The sequence below is a fragment of the Crassostrea angulata genome, chromosome 9, assembly GCF_025612915.1.
Source record: "Crassostrea angulata isolate pt1a10 chromosome 9, ASM2561291v2, whole genome shotgun sequence".
NCBI classification, from domain to species: domain Eukaryota; kingdom Metazoa; phylum Mollusca; class Bivalvia; order Ostreida; family Ostreidae; genus Magallana; species Magallana angulata.
In genome coordinates, this window is record NC_069119.1 from 3,472,970 (window position 1) to 3,496,467 (window position 23,498).

Consider the following 23,498-nt stretch of genomic DNA (forward strand, 5'->3'; position numbering starts at 1 on the left):
AGCTGACTTCATTGAGAGAGATATCTGAGTAATTGTGTCGTAATATTATTTCAATGACAGAATGTTGATATTAGCATTCCGGCATATTTTCTCAATCTATATATTCAGCTACTTGAGATATATAGACAAAACAGCCAAAAAATAAAGATATTTGTAACAAAATGCCCAAGTAGCTGACTACATAAAGAGAGATATCTGAGTAATTGTTTTGTAATATTATGTGGATGACTTGGCAGAATGCTGATTTTAGCATGTCTGGCATATATTTTCATTCTATATATTCAGCTACTTGAGATATATTGACAAAACAGCCAAAAATAAAGATATTTGTAACGAAATGCACAAGTAGCTGACTACATAGAGAGAGAGATATCTGAGTAATTGTGTCTAATATTATGTAGATGACTTTCCAGAATGTTGATATTAGCATGTCTGGCACATATCTTCAATTTGTATATTCAGCTACTTGAGATATATAGACAAAACAGACAAATAATAAAGACATTTGTAACGAAATGCACAAGTAGCTGACTACATAGAGAGAGATATCTGAGTAATTGTGTGATCATATTATGTTGATGACTTGACGGAAATGTTGATATTAGCATGTCTGGCTTATATCTTCAATCTATATATTCAGCTACTTGAGATATATAGACAAAACAGCCGAAAAATAAAGATATTTGTAACGAAATGCACAAGTAGCTGACTACATAGAGAGAGATATCTGAGTAAATGTGTGATCATATTATGTTGATGACTTGACGGAAATGTTGATATTAGCATGTCTGGCATATATCTTCAATCTTTATATTCAGCTACTTGAGATATATTGACAAAACAGCCAAAAAATAAAGATATTTGTAACGAAATGCACAAGTAGCTGACTACATATAGAGAGATATCTGAGTAAATGTGTGATCATATTATTTGAATGACTTGACAGAATGTTGATATTAGCATGTCTGGCACATATCTTTAACCTATATATTCAGCTACTTGAGATATATTGACAAAACAGCCAAAAAATAAAGATATTTGTGACAAAATGCACAAGTAGCTGACTACATAGAGAGAGATATCTGAGTAATTGTGTCGTAATATAATGTGGATGACTTTCCAGAATGTTGATATTAGCATGTCTGGCACATATCTTCAATTTTTATATTCAGCTACTTGAGATATATAGACAAAACAGACAAATAATAAAGACATTTGTAACGAAATGCACAAGTAGCTGACTACATAAAGAGAGATATCTGAGTAATTGTGACGTAATGTTATGTTGATGACTTGACGGAAATGTTGATATTAGCATGTCTGGCATATATCTTCAATCTATATATTCAGCTACTTGAGATATATTGACAAAACCGCCAAAAAATAAAGATATTTGTAACGAAATATACAAGTAGCTGACTACATAACGAGAGATATCTGAATAATTGTGTGATCATATTATGTGGATGACTTGACAGAATGTTGATATTAGCATGTCTGGCATATATCTTCAATCTATATACCCAGCTACTTGAGATATATTGTGAAAACAGCCGAAAAATAAAGATATTTGTAACAAAATGCACAAGTAGCTGACTACATAGAGATATCTGAGTAATTGTGTTGTAATATTATGTGGATGACTTTGCAGAATGTTTATATTAGCATGTCTGGCTTATATCTTCAATCTATATATTCAGCTACTTGAGATATATAGACAAAACAGCCGAAAAATAAAGATATTTGTAACGAAATGCACAAGTAGCTGACTACATAGAGAGAGATATCTGAGTAATTGTGTGATCATATTATGTTGATGACTTGACGGAAATGTTGATATTAGCATGTCTGGCATATATCTTCAATCTTTATATTCAGCTACTTGAGATATATTGACAAAACAGCCAAAAAATAAAGATATTTGTAACGAAATGCACAAGTAGCTGACTACATATAGAGAGATATCTGAGTAAATGTGTGATCATATTATTTGAATGACTTGACAGAATGTTGATATTAGCATGTCTGGCACATATCTTTAACCTATATATTCAGCTACTTGAGATATATTGACAAAACAGCCAAAAAATAAAGATATTTGTGACAAAATGCACAAGTAGCTGACTACATAGAGAGAGATATCTGAGTAATTGTGTCGTAATATTATGTGGATGACTTGACAGAATGTTGATATTAGCATGTCTGGCATATATCTTCAGTCTATATATACAGCTACTTGAGATATATTGACAATTGACAGTGATATAGTGCAATGTACATCGTAAGAACACAGAATGAAATCCTTGGAATGTGTTCTCACATGGACAGTAAGAAGTAACTAGAAGCCAAGTTTTTTTCATCTCGTAGCCAGTTACTAGTAGCTAGCTTTTCTTACTTCTCGTAGCCAGTTAGTAGTTACCAGTTACTAGTAGCCAACTTTTATTTAATATCGTAGCCAGTTACTAGTAGCTAGCTTTTCTTACTTCTCGTAGCCAGTTACTAGTAGCCAGTTACTAGTAGCTAACTTTACCTATCTATTATTTCTTACTTTCATTACGAGAAAACATATTGTAATAACGAAATGATTACTCTAAATTAAGATCGATAATCACGATGCATTTTTTTTATTACAGTATAAATGTTATAATACATGTATAAGTGTTTAGTTTCCTAAACAAAATCAGCTTAAACATCTTCACCTTTTCCCAAAGTGGATCTCTTATATCTGCCTTATATCTTGAGTACTCCACAGTGTCATAAATGAAAGAGAGTATTTTCCAAATAAAGATGAGGATTAATCCGACTAGTACAACAGCCCCAGAAATACCAAGACCTATTATGAGGGAATCAGTTGGTCTTTCGGGGCATTCTAAGTAAACAATAGGCATAACAAATACTTTACAAAGATCAAATAAAAAGTAGATTTTGTTTTAATGTTTAAAATGTTCATTTTCTTTGTATATACATCCATAAGTCTTAAAAATCAATCAATAATGTTAAGAATCTTTTTGGATAAAAAAGATGTTTTTATTTTTTTCTTAATCTGATTATCACCAACAGTTTGCTGTTGCCAATAATAAAATTAGCATGTTGCAATAACATACATCAACTTAGGATGTTAAAGTAGGTAAGATGGTAAATAAATTAACCATCAAACCAACCTGAAAATTCATAATATGTTTATTTAAAATATTAATTTTCATTAGAGAAGATAACAAACATAAATTTTATCTTTAAATGTTGGTATTTTCCTCTATTGTTATAACGACTATCAACTGAAGGCAGTCTAAACAACCACGCCCATGAATTCCTCTTTATTATATTTTACACCATTATCACTTTATCAGTTTTCGAAATTTAATAAAAATGAAATATTTTGAATTTCGTTTAAAGTTTGATTAGTGGCGTTGATATTTATTCTCATTTAATATAAAAATACCCTATGACAGATTTCACATAAACATAATGAATTTAGAAATAAAATATATAGAAGTATTTATTTTAAAAGACTGCTCTTACGTTTTCTTGACTTGATTTGAATAGATCTTTTGAAATCTGTTTTATCTGAAAATATTGTAAAATTCAATTTCATTACAAGCCTCTCTTCTAATAGAAAAATGATGATAGATATTTTTTATTCTCACATTAAATTAATAAATTATGCGGTTTTATTTTACTTTTTATATCAAATGTTTGATTTTGAAAAAATCTGTAAATGCTACCTTATACCGACACTAAATATTTGACAAACTTTAAATATCAGTAATTAACTTTGTACTTACTAATGTTAAAATATATCAAACAACCAGATGTGTCCCTCAAAATGCAAGATCTGTGGTTTTCTGTAAAATTGTACCAATTAACGACATCTTTTGTGCCTAAAAAAGTTTAACATATTTTACGCATAAAAATGACTGCTCTGTGGCTATTTGATTGTTATGTTGTTAAAAAAGGTATCCATTTTTCAGTTGTTATTTTGGTTAAAAGATTAAATTTTCATAATTGAAAACCTTGATGAAAACCTTCATCATATAAAATAGAAACAATTTCAAAATCAGTGCATCTTTCTTCGCATGTTGCATCGTTGAATGGACCCTGCTTAAATCCGACGCATTCAACGCAGTTATAGTGATCCTCACACGAAATTGGACATGCCTGACAAAACAAATTGAGAAAACATCATCCATCTAAATTTATATTTTACCAATACATTTATTATAGTCTGTCCCAAAATATTTATGCAGCACATTTGGACAATTGTTTTGATAAAAATACACATACCTGTGAAAGAAGTGCATTTGAAATCGATAAAAGTGAACATTTCCAAGATAACTTCATTCACAAATTGTCATTTTTTACTCGGAAATATTCACAGGAACGAAAGCAGATTACCTCCGGAGATTTATAATGGGGAATGTTGACATGTTTATTCGGACGTCAGTCGGAATACCTCACACACTTTTTTAACGTTATCATCCGGGCTTAACAATGGCTGATGCAATGCGAAATCTCCTTATACTCTCTATTTTTACCCGTGTATTGAAGCCTGACAAGCTGGAGGGGGCAATCTTGGAATTTTTTAATACCATTGAATGAACATCGTCTGAGTCAAGTGGTACTTATAACTTATATTGAATAATTTAAGAAAATATGGGGCAAAAATAACTTGGGACTGACTATAATTGATCAATTCTATCAAGATTGCTGTTTTCAGACAGCGTTTACAAACTCAACACTGTTTGAAATGTAAATTTAAATTATCGGATTACATTTTTTTGCTAATTACATGTTATACCGCATGTAGTTGAAAGTGTAGATATTTTTTTTAATAATGAAAGACAAAATACTGCATGATATGTATGTACATGTATTTGAGTTGATTCTGGCAAATTTACAAGACATTTGTCACACAGCGCTCCACTGAATCCTGGGTCACAACGGCACTTTCCACACTCACACTCTCCGTGGCTAGAGCAGATTGTCTACAAAACAATACTATCAATGAATAAAACACAGCTTTTAAAGTTAAAAAACGCTTTATTAAATAGATATGCAACGACTTTTTGTCTTTTTGGTATCATATGTTGTTAGAACTATATTTCAAAATGTATAAAATGGTGGCAAAAAAAAAATGATGTTTGGAAAACTTACGTAAAATTAATAAATATTACAGAAGTCTTCGGTCTGCGTCCGTCTACTCTGGAGGTACTCACCCTGTTATAATCTCTACACATTTTGTCAGACTTTAGACAGTCACAAGCAATTCCAGAAAACTCAGAAGTGCATACACATTTTCCGCAAGAACAGTTCCCATGTGCAGGTCCTAAAAAAACACAAAACCTGTTTGTATTGTAGCATTGACTTATATAACTAAGAATGTGCTCGAATAAAAATGTTTATGTAAAACAGTATAGACAACATGATGTAAACTTATGTAAGGTGTGTTTAATATTTAAAAGAATATGATATTTTAACTTTTAACGTGGATTTTATTATTACTTGATGTGCCAATTCATCTACATATACTTGAAATCCTCATATATATATATATATATATATATATATATATATATATATATATATATATATATATATATATATATATATATTTATATATATATATATATATATATATTGCTGTTGTTGAAATCTATGAAAATTATAACACTGTAACTCACACAGGGTACTCAAAAGTTGAAATGACGGGTTATTTTTATTATGACGTCATTAACGTTAATCGCTCTTTACCGCAAAACCCCAAACCAAAAAAAAAAAATAGATAAAAAAAAAGCTCACAATTGTTAATGTTACAGTGACTCTTTCATTAATAATAAATTACCTTTCGGATAAAAAATGAATACCAAGGACACATTATATTTGTAGACAAGGCAAGAAAAAATGTATTTTTAAGCATGGAATAACTTTTTTTCTAATTAGTCTCAAAACTGCACCGATGTCTACATGCAAATTTTTTTAACCCGCTAACGCGAGTTAATCAATTTGTATGCACACATAGCGGCACTAACAGACTGTATCTTTCAAAAAATAATGATTCAATATCTGAATATATGTTACATAAATTTTTGCTATGTACTTGATTGAGCAGATGCTGTTTTTTATAAGAACGCTAAATAAAATACACTGTCAAATGTAGTGTCGTTATTGCCTTAACTTGATAATAACTGTCTTGGCATTACAAAGACCCCTAAAAAACCCTGGGTGTACTTTCGGGGTCTGATTTGGGTTTACTCCGGTTTTACTAAAATAGACTCAGAATTAATCCCGAGTAAACCCAAAGTAGACTTAAAATGGATACACCGTATAGAGAATAAACACCGATCGGATTTAACCCCGTGTGAGCAGACGCTTAAAGTAAATATGAAAGAAACAAGGAGCGGTTTTTATAGGCGCTAGGATAGTAAGATAATAGACGGGTCTGCTCAACATTTTGAACAGCGTGTAAAGAGGACCATATAAGCAAACTCCGATTTAAGCATAAACAAGTAGATCCGCAGAAAACCCTAAGTAGAAGCAGGTTTTCAAAAGGCAGACCCGGTGTAAATCCATGGAAAACCCGAAAGGTTGACCTAAAGATTAGTTGGGGTCTGCTCTATTGTTATGTTAAATATGGTCGGTACTGTATACTTTCTTCTATATAAGTACCCTACCGCCTAAATTCTGGGTATGAATGATGCACACATCATTGCAATACTTATGTAAGCCATTTGATGCATAGATATATTGTATTTATCATGTAAACTAAATGAAATTAACATTTACTGAATTGCATATCACACGTGGTTCGGTTTTAGTTCACCTGGAAGTATTATTTTGATTAATCTAACAGAGATACTTTGAGGTGTGATACTCACCACCACATATGCTTCTGTTGTGACTAGGGCAGGTCATATCGTTACATTCACACTTAAGGCCACTGTATCCTTCAAAGCAGTCACACTTTCTACACGTACAATTTCCAACATTGCTGCAGATTCTTTGAAATATATTTGCACTTACATGTATATTGCTTATCGTAATATTTTAAAAGTATTGAAACCTTATTGATTATTTTACAGCTTCAGATCGGCAAATAATTTATAAAAAGTTGGGTTTTGTTTTCTTTTATTTGTTATTTAAAACAAAAACAAGTGTTTTATATATATTTATCTTTAGTTGCAATTCTTCCATTTTTTGAACAAGTTCCTCAGTTTTAAAAAGTTATATTTCGACACACATATTCGTCTAGTAAGAAATTAACGTGATTCTTAAATATCAATTGCTTTTTACAAAAACAAATGTATCAACTATACATTTATGCATACTTGATAATAATAAAAGGACACTAAAGGGTGAGTTGACAATATGTACGGTGATTCAAAATATCTATTTTTAAATTGTAAGTTTTTCTTAAGAGAAAAGTCATGTTTTTATTTCATTACACATTTTTTGTTGTTGTTGTTGGTTTTTTTTTACAACTGATTGATTCAGTGTATAATTACCCCGCCTCTGTCCCCCACGCTTCCGCTTCTGTTCCCCTCTGATCACACTGACAGCTGTCACCTGACCACCCCTCATTACAGTGACACACCCCACATTTGTACATCCCTCTCTGGCTACATTTCGTACTGTTTGGTTCCTTTATAAACGTATGTTAATATGTAACAGTATAATTTTAGGGAGTTGTATTATGTTTTATCATATTTGTTTTAATATACGCATTTGATGGGTACAACATATTTCCAGACATTTGAGCAGGCGTGTATTCCGGCAGTTAGACAGACGGACATAGCAATAGATAGATAGATAGATAGATAGATAGATAGATAGATAGATAGATAGATAGATAGATAGATAGATAGATAGATAGATAGATAGATAGATACCGCCTCTGGCTCCCGCTGACAGTCACAATCACACTGGTGTTCCACTTCTATCTGTACTCGATCTTCAAGCCCCTCGGGGAATATTGTCATGTTGAACGATCTTTGTGATGGACATGTGGTCAATTTTGATTCAAAAGCTATTGTAAAATTAACCTATAAACGTGGGGAAAAATATCTGTAGTACATCTTGACCTTAAAGAGGTTCGCTCCTCTCTTTGAGGGTAACTATTTTATGTCACCTCTTATCTAAAAATTGTGCATTATATATTATTTCTATTTGTGTATTTATATCTCACAATTCCAAATAAATCATATTTAATGAAATTGTTAAAAGAAAGTTATATATTTACAGAGTTTAGTAAGGGACTATATTATGTGTCAGGTTTTCAAGAAGAAAATGAACAATTTATATAACGCAGTTGTTTAAGAGAACTGTTTTTTTCGCTTCCTAATTTTCAGCGCAGACAAAACGTACAGATAGTTTGCGTATTACGATATATCATGGTATTCTGAAAAACATTTTTGAAAAATATTTAGATATTTCTATTGATGTATTGTGGCGTATATAGCCTATATTTCATTGAAGTTAAGAAAAAAATTAACTCCAAAGTTTGCCGAAAATGAGCTTTTTTCATGTCAAATCTTAATTTTCTAAGATGTGACCTCTACTTTTGTTTTACTTTTATATAGGACATTAAATGTATGTCTATTTGTATGTAAATGTTTGAAAAGATGACATTTATTTTTTTTTATTTGAAGAATAATTTGATTACTCCAAAATTTTGTAACAATCATTACATTTGCTGTTGTATTCATTATTTACTGGCATTTGAAGCGAACAGTAAAGCAAGGTTTTCTTAAACTTTGACTTATATATTACTTTTATAGTCACTACATGTGTTCAACTTCATATTGTATCGAAATAATAACGAAATAACGACCGTATAACGGGTAATTTTTACTGCTGTGATTTTTTTACGAATTTGTCTTAAAATAGGGCGATTTGAATTTTTACGCGTAATTTTTTTTACGAATTGGACATGTCTGTAAAAATTATAATCATCTGTGGTAAAAAGGGGTGAATTTCACCGTGGTTTTGTTACAGTTAACATACATACAAATCAGAAAATCGTGTTTCAGTTAACGAGTCCTTAATTATCATGATTGTGTTTATTCATTTTACCATTATTTCATATGTGATATACATTTTACTTATTCCTATTAATCTGGGTATCATCATTGATGTACACCATGTGCACGCGGATCGTCTCAGTTCGATTTACCGAGATTTTCTCTCTCTCTTTTTCTTTCTCTCCCAAACAATAGAGACAATTCCATCTCAAAAATCAAAGTTTTTATTCGGTGTTCTTGGTGAAGAATTAACTGTGGAAACCGCTTTATTTAAAGCAGTTATAACTTCCTTTGGAATCATTTCACTAAGCGATCCATTTGGATTTAGCATTGTTGACACTGGTTTAAAATAGCTTCGTATCCCCGCCATAGTTATTGACTGAGTGATTGAAATCTAGCTACTAACGCGTTATTATTCGTAGTTTTAAAAAATATTAAAGACTGAATAGAAAGATCTGAACTGTTATCACCACATGACTAAAAACACTCAAATATACATGTACAGCCGTCAGGGACTGAGCTGAAGGTCATGAACATTACTCTCAAAATGGTACGATGTACAAAATTTACGTGCGGTGTTTTTTTTTACTTCTGTGAAAATTTACGCGTTTAATTTTTACGGATTTATTAACCTCGTAAAAATTAGCAGCACGTAAAAAATACCCGTTATACGGTATTTGTTTGATTGATTCAATTAATCAATTTCCATGCCAAATTCATATTATTAGGCAATACTATCAAAAAAATATCATGTTTTTTTTCGGGCCCTATATTTCAAAAAATGGCATGTGACATAGGTCACAAATAAAATAAACATATAAGGTTCTCATCTTGATATCCAAAATGTTTCTGGATTATTGACATTACTAGTATTTCAAGAGCCAATCTCCTTAAACTTGGCATAATTTTATTTGAAATATCTTACAGAATTGATATGTTATCTGTACAGTCCCTTTTTCAATCATAAAATCATTAAGAAAGATTAAAAGAACACTAATGATGTATATTTTGATAAATGTTTTTGTATGTCAACTAATTATCATTATAGTGATTATAAGGATATATTTTTGGATAGCTGTTTTGTGTCGTTGGTTATAAAAGATCACATTATGCTTTTGTGCATAGAATTACTAAGGAGGTACTGTTTTTTATTGTGTCTTAACATTGTTTGATTATAACAATAAAACCGTCGAGATCAGAGCATTGTTAAACAAATTTAAATGAAAAAGAATATACATTACTGTTTACCCTAGTGTCAAAGCTGAGTTTCTCACACATGTTAGTCTTCTCAAGGATCCTCCTGACAAAAAGTAAGTTAAAAAAAAATATCTATCAATCCATCGCGGGTATGATAAGGTTACTCTCAGCGATCGATTTAGTTAAAATTTCTCTGATCGATATGACGTCACAATAAGCAAGATGATCCCATTTCTTAAAGATGTTAATTTTTACTTTATCTCTGGTTTAACTTATAAAAAAAACTACAAGCATAAAATGCCTAAGCACATGACTCAGTGGTCATGTGCTTTAGGCCAGTAACCGAAAGGTCGCTTGTTCAAATTCCGCTGTGGTCACTTGATTTTGTGTGTTATGCACTTGGACAAGGCACTTTATCTACATTGTCTCAGCTGAAAATGGGTATCGGCTTAGGCTGGTGGTTAACCTGCGATGGACCGGTGTCCTATCCAGGGGGAGTCAATGGCTCTCATCCGCTTAGCACCACAGAAACCATATATATGCACCGGCCTTACGTGCCTTCATGGCACGGAGAAGGATTTAATTTTTAACTTATAAAATGTCACTAAAATCTCTTCTTACTGCATATGTCTTCGATTTCTCTATATTACGTATACTTTTCATTGATGACGTCACATGCATGGTAATAGAGAAGATCAATGTTGGGAGACAAGTCATCAGAGTGCAGGGTAAACAATGCCGCCGAAATATGACTTATTTCATTCTGATACACGATATTTAGATAAATGTCAAAAAGGATATCATTAGGATAATACGAGCATGAATATATTGTTTTGTTATCAAGTTTTATACGGTAATAAGATAGACATTTATATGGCTTGACCGGCATTTCCTTTGCAGTGTGTGCAAAACAGGCAAAAGTGTAACACTATCCCGAATATCATGAAAGTTTAATTCGGCAAATATCAAAAGCATATGACCTAAACTACATGAAAAGTGCTGCTAGAATCCTATTCTTTGTTGTTGTTAACCAAAAATACCAAGTATTTTCAATGAAATTGAAGAAGTCGAGAGGGTTTCTAATAAATAATGACAATATTTATTTTATGCAATTTACAATAGGATTCTATCAGTATTACGAATAAACATGTCGATTGAATTATTATATCTTATATACAAATGAACTTCGTGGTAATGTTACACCGTGTTAAGGTAAAATATTTATCTATTTTAAACTGTCACGTGATACCATGTCACGGCAGCTCCAAGATCGACTCGATTCCGAGGTAGAAAAATAATATCATGGCAAACACATCCAATTATATTAAAATTCAGCGCTGTTTTCATACAATTGAACAATTAAAAATGATCATAATATTGACGGTCATTAAACTCGGAGTTGCCTTAACCTATCAGCAATAATACTATTTTTTTTTTGTAAATTTGGAATATCTCAAAATCTAAGTACAATCTTTTGATTTTTTACCGTGTAGCAGATACATTTTATCATTCAAAAGTTGAACAATCGTTATACAGCTTACTCCACTTATATTGAAATCGCTTATTTTATATTTCCGCTTATTTTGAAATAGAAATAAATTCCCAGTTTTAGCCTCTCATATACTTTGCATTTACAGTTATAATGAGATCGGCTATTTTGAAATATCGCTTATATTGAAGTCATTGATCGATCCCTAGAGGTGATAAAGAGTTGTTTTCATAGCGGTTATATTGAAGTACTCTCTGGCGGCTGTCGTCACGGTTGGTGACAGTAATTATGACTGACCGTAATATACAAAGGTGATAATTAATAAGTTCTCATCTTATCGGTTTATATACTGCTTTTACAAAATAAAATTTATTTGATTAAAGTTATTGTCGAGATGTATCGCGAACAAGATAACACTAACGAGAGTGACGATGAAAGTGCAGCGATCCCCGGGGGAGAGGACGTCACAGAAAAAGAAGCCCAGTGTTACATGAATAAAATTGAAACTTATGTGTAGAAAAAACCTAATGTTACTGACAAAATTTTTGCAAACCTGCAGGAAATCGAACTTTTTATCGACAATGAATGCAACAAAAAGAAACAAACAAAACTAAGTGATTTTTTCATTTAAACTTTAAAAGACTATCATTCCATGTTTAATACATGTATCTATAAGGTAAACGATGAAAAAATTAATGTGTTCGGGTTTATTCTTCTTTATTTAAGATCGGGATTGAACTTTTACAAAATGGCGGCTTCATGTCAGTCGATTTCGCTTATATTGAATTACGGACATATTGAAATAACGTGAATGGTCCCCTAAATTTCAATATATCCGGAGTAGGCTGTAGTAACTCAAAATTAATTGGACATTTTTGTTCGAGGATTATTGAATCTAGTTGAAATTAAGAATAGTAAACCCCTCATGATAACTTTCTTAATATCTGCCTAATGGACATTTTTTGGCTGACAGCATTAAGATACATGTACCTACCCAGTTCCACAATTACTGTAAATTCCCAGAACAAGTTCTTTAGGAATTCCGTCAGTTGATAGCTTCACAGCTTCTCGCAGTTTCTTAAAGAATGCAACCGAAACTCAGCATAAAACATAGTCAACTTTAATTTGTTTTTAAAAATGTAAAAAAAAAATGAATCTGTAAAGTTTTGGGGTTTTTTGGCATAAAGATAACGATTTTTGAAAATGGTACTTATGATTAGAACATTGAAGAAAATAATAAAGTAAGATAAACGTATATTTATTCAGAGGTTCACTATTTTCGTGAATAACTATCAACAAATTCTAATTACTATTTACTTTTACATAGGAAACATTATAAATATGTAAAATACCCGATAATTCTCACGGATGATATCTAGTATGTTTTTGGAGTCGTTGGACAAAGCTGATGCCTTGTGTATGTTGCCTGGTAGATGTCTCGCCAATCCATCGTAATAAATCGATGTCATTATAGTACTATCCTCCCCTCCAATCACAAAAATAACATTGATGTTGTTCTCTCGGGCCTTTTGAATAATCTGGCCGACGGAGGGGTAATCCTGTATTCATATAAATAATAAAGGTGACGGACATGGATTTACATGTTATCATAAAATATGAAGTGTTGTTAAAAGGTTTTTGTTTCGCGTCATTCCTTTCAGTTTGAAATAACCTAATTATGTTTTTGGGTAGTTATAATATTGTAATTATTTACATATACCATTGTACATTATTGATGGCGTTTCCCCATAACATACCAAATTTTTGCAGCTGGTTCTAAACATATACAAAACTGTCTGATAGATGAAGCATTACTGAATAGAAATGTTTTTATCCAAGTGAATTATCAAGCGCTTAAGAAATAAACTCAAAGTGTCCTTGATTTATTAGAGTATATCACGGGTTGCTGTAGTTTACGCTGTATTATCAGCGTATTGCTCCAACCAATGTTATACGAGACATTGTGTTCATTCTGTATAATTTAATTTTCGTTCATTTTAGGTACCAATTGAGTGCGATTTACTTTGAAAAATGGTATTAAACTGGTTAAATTCAAACGTAACGTTAAGTTGATTAGTGACGTTGCTTCATGGGGACGTGTCTTTTTACGTACAAAACAGGTTATACAAATTTAACTAAATTCTATACAATAAAATCTAAAGCTAGTCCTTTTTTACATACCACTGCTTTTGCATTGAAAAAGATAATAGATTTACGATATGGATAAAAGATCATTTAACATTTCATAGATTTATTTTCGTACTGCGTAGAATATAATAATGTAAATAGCTTGAAATACCTGTATTTCTGCCTTTGTATAATATCCTCTGTCGTCAAGGTGACATAAACCATCATTTGGTTCCAAAATCCCTGCCATCTACAATGCCAATCGTCTTCATGCAGTAAGTTAATAATTTAAAATTGAATTATGGATTTAATAATTTCCTTTAATATCTCAAATAGAATATAATGATACAATTTAAAATTATATCTGAAAACTACATAATGCACAGTGTACAGGCTATTGAAATTATTCTTTGAGTGAACCTTTTTAGTCCCTGATTATTATAATTAGATAATAACCCAGAGAGAACACCTTACCCGCCCGTCCCCCGCCTGGTGGAAGTTGACGTCTGTTGCGTAGACAACCATCCGTCTAGCTTTTCTTCTCCAGCCTATCTTATCCTAAACAAATAGAAGAAAATATGTAGATAAGTCCTGTCAAACGTACAGCCTTGTAATGCTTTATATATGGTAAAATTATGTTTCTGCTAAACTATCTATATACTTTATAGTTGTACTATTAGTATATATAGTACATTAATACTCACCCCACATACCATAACCTGCATCAGTCCGTCGAAAAGACCCTCTACTATATCTTGATTGCCTGTACGATTTATCTTATCTAATGCAGCCTGTAGGTTGAATATAAAGAGAATAGCATAAATTCAATAGTTATGATTTGTAGATTTATTTGAAAAAGTTTAGACTGTAGGAATAAATGATTTAATATTAAACATCAGAAATCCATCTCAACCGTTAAACCAACAAATTGTTTTCTTAATTTGCTGCTTTATACAACATATATATCCTATTGGATTGCATTAATACATGTACATATACATAAAATTCATAATAAAAGTTGTCTTTTTGATCAAGTAAGCGACTTCTTTTATATTTTCGATGAGTGTCATAAAGCCACTGTATATTTTGGGGAAAAAACTGATTTAAGTGTATAAAATAAATCGTTACCTTAAACGCATCTGTATCAGCTGTGAGAGATTGTCGATGTAAAAAGGAATACGGATGGTCGCAATAAATGTATGGTGTACCGCAGGGATGGAGTAAACTATAAATTCATTTTGAAACCTAGAATGTTCAGTCACTTTGACTTATCGGATAAATACAAAACTAGAAATGTGATCAAATAAAGAATGTTAAAATCCTAAATCGTTTAAAATATATAAACCTCACTTATGTTTCAACATTTGACAATATATCACACGTACACCATGTAGAAGAGAGGCCTACTTTTATTGGACATCATATCTAAGATATCTTAAGATTTAAAATGCATCAAATGGCCAAATTGATCTTCTTTGGACTCAACGTATTTAAGATAACAAGATTATAAAATGAATTAAACACATTTATTAAAAAATATAGTTATAAAAGGTAAAACAAGGTGACAAAGTGACCTTGATGAGGACTTGTATGAAGATTTGGAAGTGCTGATACATATTGTATAATAATTAAGCGTAATAATAATTAATTTTTTTAATGTATTCCCTAAATACTTTTCTGTTAAACTTCGATCCTCTTCCTGGGCTCATTATTTTCCTTAAAATCACAATTTACCAATATATTATTTACACTATTTAAAATGCTTGCATGGTAATCTCAGAAATTGTAGCATATTATTTCTTCAGACGATTATTTTCCCCATTCCTCTATATTTCTATGTTTAACTTGGAAACAACTCCTGGGGCCCACATTTTATTCATTGAGTCATGGTTTAACCATTTCGAATTTTTAAAAAATGCATTATAAAGTAATATCAAGATATTTCAAAATAATTTATGAATTTAAACTGTTTTAGTTTTTGTTACTACACAAAGTAGATATTTAACAGTTTGTTATTATGTATACATATAACATACTACTTAGGGTCTCTGCGAACAAAAGGACTAACAAGTTTGTCCATGGCAGTTCCGAGTCCAAACCTAAAATCTGTTGTTATATTTGATATTTCATTTGCTGAAAAAAGAAAATGATTTAATAAATAAAAGGATAATTAGTTTTAAACTCCATCTTTTTTAACATCTGATGAAGTTGTAAGCTATCATTAAGGAAGTTCAGAATTTCGATAATACGCTATTTACTTAATTTTAATCTCTGCCATCTAAATTTGTTTTATAACTAGTATTGTTGTGGTTACGTATATTGGTTACGTAATGTAACGTAAATAAAAATATCCGGTTTTAAATTTAGAATTTCTTAAAGTCCAAAATCACAATTAAAGAAACATCATTTTAAAAAGAAATCCAAAGTGAGCGTGTAAAATAATTATCAATCCCGCATGTCTCATCTTTGACAACTCCTCCCCTTTTTCTATAAAGGACCAATGAAATAACAGATTGAACCAAAATTTGGGGAACGCTCAAAGACATAAATTCTCAAAACAGGATACAGGAGGGAATTACGATTATAAATTCAAAGACTTGCCAGTCTAAGATTTGACCATCAATCCGATAAACGAAAATAAACAAATCACAAACAGATGCAGCAATGTATTTCTAAAATGATCAAACAAATTAAATTTCAAATATAAAATACCACTCGGTTTACAAAAGGAAAGTAATTCAATATGAATAAAATATATAAGAAAGTTGTCTTTATCGATAAGATATACGTAGATATATAATAGTATAATGTTTCAATAAAAATTCACTATGGGAATTTGATACAATAAAAAATCATTGATTTAGGAGTTTATAAATAATATTTGCTTTGGTTTATCCAAAAACAAAAATTAAGGGGAAAATCATGTTTTTAAATGTTCCCTCTAACCAGCATAAAACATTTTTCTTAAAAAACGAAATATGTATATCATCAAATTAATTGGTTTAAATTAAAAATCTATAGATACCTATATCATTTGTTAATTGAGTGAGACTTGTTATTAGAGTCTCCATTGATTTAGAAGGATCATGAAGAAAGTAAAGATCAAGTGGAAAGTTCCGTGCGACCTTGTAATGTAACATCACATAATGGCGTACACTGTCTGCAATGAAAAAAAAACCCTGAAGCTATAATGGAAAACTTTAATCATGCCTTATATTGAAGTTATAAAAATCATGGTTTTCCAGAAGGCATTTTTGTGATTGGCATTATTTTGAGGGATAATATTTTACCCGTGGAAAACCTAGCCTCATAATTATCAACGCATCTTTTAAAGAATAAAGATATTTCATAGCGATATTACTTATTCCCGTAGTAATGTCATTGTTTATCTTGCAGATAAAAGGACTGTGCGGTATTATGCATATTTTGCCCCCAAAATCAAACTTGCATAGAGATTTAAAAATAAAATGAGAGAAACTTAAAATCACATTGAATATAAGGGTGTAAAAGTTTATCACAACAGTGACGTCATAATGTAGAAATGACGTCATGAAGATTGCCTTTTTTTAATAAATTGATGTTTTGTAGCAAAATTTGGATGTTTTCCGATGGTTTTTCGACTGGGAAACATCGAGCGCAGGCTTGCTCAAGTACCATTTTTTACCATAATATGTATAACTGTCTGAAGAAGAACATTATATAAATAGTGCCTGTTTGGGAGGGTAACAGTTGAAATTGACACCCCGAGAAAACCATTGTCAACCGACGCGAAGCGGAGGTTGACAATGGTTTTCGAGGGGTGTCAATTTCAACTGTTATCCTCCCAAACAGGCACTATTTATTTTGTTATACTGAATGTCTTTTTTTAAATTTTTAAGAAAATTTTACTGCTTTTATATAGGAATAACGTGAATTCTACAGCGAACCGTACGCGCAAAATTTTCGCGCATGTAACATTTTTTAATGTTACCCGTTGCCAAGTGCGTTGCTAACGCTGAGGGTAATAGTAAATATTATTAACTGCGTCTTAACCAATCAGATTTCAGTATTTAACATGAAAGTATAACAAATGATAATATCGTACTTGAGCAGACCTGCGCTCTACACTTCCGAATGCAAAATATAAAGCAAAAATGAGATTATTTCATTTGTTTGCCAAATTTAGGAATTTAGTCATTAAGGTGACGTCATAGATAAACAGCGAATGAGTAATGATGACTAAAATCAAGACTGAAGTAATAGGCATCCTCTGTACAATGATTTATGAAGATTTGAGTTTTATACGATACTATTTAAAAATAAGTTGAAATCGGGGGCAGATATCTGGCTATGCCGCATATAGTCCTTTCTAAAACAGGTATTGTGTGAATGAATTTATTTCTGAGTTTTTTAGGTTTTTTAACAGTAGTCTATCAAATGTATGTTAAATTTGATCACTCTCAATAATTTTTCATCACCTTTTTATATTCACTTGAGTAGTTATTCTTTTAACGTAAAATTACAAACCTGATATAAATACCACATTTAGGATTTATAAATACTGACTTACTTGGTACCAGTCCAATTTTTATTCTTTGTGGTTTTATTTGAATTGGATCAAGTCTCGGACCTCCATCAGAAAATTCTTTGTTCTGTAAACAAACATAGATCATTTTAATATTATTAGCATGCAAACATGTCCCAAGTATACAAATGAACCTAAATATAGTTTCCTTAAAAAAGACGAAGCGACTCAATATGAATGAAGAAGTCAAATTAAACATAGTTTTTAAAGAGAAATGTATTTTAAATAATATGAAACAAATGCAAATAAGATTATGTTCATTGATATCGAATTATCATAGGTTGTCATTTTATACACAATTTCATTATATCAGTATAATTTTGTTCTGGGCGCATTTTACATCGTTTTTGTAATATACCATCAATATTTTCTGTCAAATGTTTTGCTTATTACAAATGTACGCTATTTGATAGTTATAAATCTTTCAATTGTAAGAGGGCAGACGTAATGATTAATTAAATCGGGCTCGAGATTATGGAAATTATTTAAATGTTTATTAAGTTTGTAAAATAAATTTATTTGTATACGTGTATTTTTATTTAATAATAATGACAATGTTAGATTTTGGCAGTAAGTATTTTGGATATATAATTCTTTACATATGTGATTCTGATTGCATGCTGATTGTTTTACGGGAATGGACAGTAGGGATCACAGCATGTTCGGCTGTATGCTGAATATAACAGACTCCCTGTTATGATTCAGTTTAGGATTGCTTGATGCAAAACATTTTATTATATAATCATTGAAATATATTTGTATAGTTTGAAGAGTAAACATATTTATTTTTATAGTGCACAATCCAGCATTTGTGAGGCTCTCACTGGGTTAAAGATCTATATTGTATTCCTCACTTAGGACCACTGCCAATATGTCAACTAGTCAATTTGTAAGCCTGTCAACTGACAACTGAATCAATAAATAAACTTCCACAAAGACATCACTGTGTTACACAAAAAGCAGATATAAGATTTCGTTTTATTATCTTGTATCAATATATATGCTACTTTTTTCGATGTATACATGCATACATATTTTTACCTGAAGTATCTTAACTGTGTGGGATTTTCTTTGTACAACTTCTTTACAACCGGAAACATTTAACTCCAAATAGCTTCCACAACGTTCAGCATAAAAAACCTTGTTGCAAAAAAAAATAATAATAATAATACTAAACCACTGTCAATTGTAAATGAGGAAAACATTACCTTTTGTAACGTGTAATGTGACGTTATATGAGTCAATAAACTCTTAGGTTGTTTCAATTTATAAACAAATAAAACAAGAAATTCACAGAATAACACGAGCTGCAGCTTATATTTAATTAATGCTTATCATATACATGTATTGTGTATCAAACGACAATCACTTTCAAATAGACATATTAAACTCCTGTAGTCGTTATTTTTCTGCAGCAACACTAGAATAAGTATTAAATATCGTGCATAATCCTACCGATGAAATATTTCAAATATGATATTATTTCATAATACCAACGTATAACATTTTAACACTGTTTTCGGATTTAAACTCAATTGAAAAGTATGACATCTGCCTACTTAAGAAGCGTGTATCTTTTATTTTTTTATCATAATTATTGACGTTATTGCATTTTTACACATTCCTACCTGGTCCTTACACCACATACATTCTTCATTCATCAAGCAATCACCACACCTCGATCCAAAACATCGCTGACCTTCAACAACAGCATCTGCTACAACTAGATTTAACACAGAAATTAGTAAAACTCATGCTCAAAAACGCATCTTTTCAAGAAATTCATAATTTCGTCCTTTGTGTAAGAGTTACACTATTTCTTCTTTTTAATTCTCAAGATTGTTGAAATATATTTTCAATATAATATGAACATTAAGATGCAATTTTTTCACGTAAATAAGAAACAAACAGATGGCTTAATATTTGTATATTTATTTAATTATTTAAATGCTACCTTAATCAAAGAATAACACGTATTCCTCTATCAAAAGGTCTGCCAAACAAATCAAATTACCATGCATTGCTTGAACGATTTATTTACTTTCGGAATTGAAGTAAAGTGGATGGTGATTTGCAGGTCAATTGTATTTGTATGCAAGACAATTATGAATATATTATCACTATTTTTTTAAATGAATCTTTTGAATATGACTCAAACTGTTTACGGTTGTGGGTAAAAGATTGTACATCAGCTCAATAATGCAAAAAAGTTGAACTGATACTGCTTTTCCTATAAGCATTTGTATATTATCGAAAAATATTTCGAGTTGCATTACAGTTTATTTTTTTCTTTGCTTCTTTTATGGGGGGGGGTAACAATATATATTTTTTTTCAAATATTGAAACTGGTGGACATTAAACCGTGTTAGGTTTTTTTTTTTTATCACGCAACGCATTTTTCACTTGATTTACTTCAATTAAGTATGCCTGGACTTTTTATTCTGATCAATCAATTAACGAAATACACAACAAAAAGTTATACAATGCACACTCGTTATGAATGAATTTCCGATGATAACATCATTATCATGATATTTCAAAATGAAAAAAATACGAGAGTTGTCCAAAAACTGTAATAGTTTTGAATCATTGTAAGAATGTGTATATTTATATGTATAATCTGGTTAAATTGAATACGTGCACACGTATTGTATACAATCTTCTATAATAATTAGAAAAGTAAAAACCGTAGATGGATGAGTGCTCCGCGTGAATGGCAGCACGTTTTTCGCTCTCTGCTATTATCAAATTATCCAGAGTTATTTTGTGTGCAAATCAGTGAATTATTATATCATCACATTGGTGACGACTTCAGGAAAACGATTCAAATGTTTATGTCACAGGTGGTGAAAAGTCAAGTCTCAACCGGGACTCGAACCCAGGGCCTCTGGCGTACCGTGCCAGCGCTCTAACCACTGAGCTATTGAGACCCGATATATTGACTGACAGTCACACACCTGTGAACCCCGTGACATATATTTCCGGATTATTTAGCATTTTTATGCATATTCTATGAATTTGTATACAAACATTCGTCGGTAAACAACAGTGAGATGAAATTATGCAAAGTTCCTACCGTTACGCCTTTTGTGTACACCCCAGTCGAGTTAAAGTCACTCAGGCATAATAGTAGCATGTCGACTCTTAGACTTGGTGGAAATGTATGGCACAACATAAAACTCATAGGAATAAAAAAAACGCTACTGTGGTCATAGGTCTAGAAGGAGAAAATTCAAACAAAAGGACTGGAACACTGGAGTCCATCTGGATTTGTTGCGACCTCTGAGCAGGATATTGATTGATTACTCGGTGGACAGAAATCTTTCTTTTTCAATTGTAAATACGCAGTCAATATGTAACAAAGTTGATGAATTTCTACAACATATTACTGAAAGCAAATGAGACACTTGTGGTGTAACTAAAAGTTAGTTAGTAGACAGTAATCCAAAACAAAGAATGATAAGATCCGATCTGAATATACCTAGCTATACTTTTATTGATGTTCCCCGTAAATTTCGATCTGGTAGCGGAACTGGTGTTTTGTTTAGAAACACGCTTCAAATAAAATAAGTTGACTCTAGGAAGAAAAATTCTTTCAAATATTCATTGTTTGAATAAGACTTTTATTCGAAAACTATACACATTATGATGGTTTATCGACCCCCATACTTAAGAGCGCATCCCGTGACCACACCAACATTTTTTGATAAATTTACACCTTTTCTAGAAGAGATAATAACAACCCATCGCACAGTTATCCTTTCTGAAGACTTTAACATTCATGACAATGAAGTTAATGACTTAGATACGATTGCATTAAATGAAATGTGTGATGTCATGGGGTAGTGTCAGCTTGTTAACTGCCAAACACATCTATCCGGAAATATACTTGATCTAATCATGATACGAAACAACGGTAAAAAAATTTTGTCCGAACCAATCGAAAATTTTCAGAATATTGAATATAGTTTCATTCATATCTATATATCTCTTCCAAAGCCTTGGATATTCAGGGAAACGAGGAAAGTTCGGAAACTCAGTGCCATAAATTCGACACAATTTATGAACGATCTCGCCCAATTCAATAAAAATGCAATCAAACATGAACCGTTGGAAGATTTAGCAAAATTTTACAATTCTGAACTCCGAAATATCTCCTGAAAAGGAGAAAATAGTGAAGATCCGACCGAGGTTACCATGGTTTACAGAGGAATCATGTGATCTGAAGACGCGCTGCAGGTCAGCGGAGAGAAGATGGAGAGGGAAGAAGACTGCGAATAACGACCACGCCTTCCGATGTGCCAAACGGGCCTATAGAAAACATCTCAGATACAACAAATACAAGCACATCAACTCGAACATTACTGAGTGTAGAAAAGATGCATCTAAAATGTATAAACTAGTGTTGGGATTGATAGGTAGAACTAATAGTCATTCCATGCCGCCAAGCACAAGTGACGAATCACTAGCAGACGAATTTAGTTCATTTTTTATGGATAAAATTCTAACCATTCGCAAAACTTTAGATAATTTTGAAAATATGACCCAAATCTTGGATCTAAGTGCAAAAACGACTTAAAACATTTTGATTCAGTATCCGACGAAGATGTGTTAGGTGTAACCAAAAACTCAAAGTCCACTACCTGCCCAACTGACCCCATCCCATCAAAACTGATCAAGCAATTTTCCAAGGTGTTATTACCAACAATTACTTCCATAGTTAATAAATCCCTTATATCGGGTGTTTTGCAAAATGATGGAAAAGAGCAATTATTACACCCCGATTGAAAAAGAACGGTTTGGATGTAATTTTGAAAAATTATCGTCCGGTGAACAATTTAAGTTACCTCTCAAAAATTGTTAAAAAGTGTGTTTTAAACCAGTTTATAAAATTTCTCCAATCGAATAAGCTACTACCGGATTAACAAAGTGCATATAGAAGGGAGTTCAGTACCGAACCAGCTCTACTAAAATTATCATCAGACATTCTGTGGGAAATGGAGCGGCAGGAAGTCACTGCCTCAGTCGCATTAGATCTTTCCGCTGCATTCGATACGGTTGACCATTCCATACTTAGTAAAGTATTACAAATTACCTTTGGAGTGTC

The 23,498-nt window shown here is 31.5% G+C and overlaps 1 non-coding gene and 1 pseudogene across 1 annotated transcript; both read right to left on the reverse strand.

Moving 5' to 3' along the window:
* The window catches only part of LOC128163114 (integrin beta pat-3-like), a 36,368-nt pseudogene that overhangs the window by 4,517 nt on the left and 8,353 nt on the right, over window positions 1–23,498 (reverse strand).
* Window positions 21,249–21,321, reverse strand: Trnat-ggu (transfer RNA threonine (anticodon GGU)). The gene has a single exon. It is a non-coding gene; the product is annotated as a tRNA-Thr (tRNA).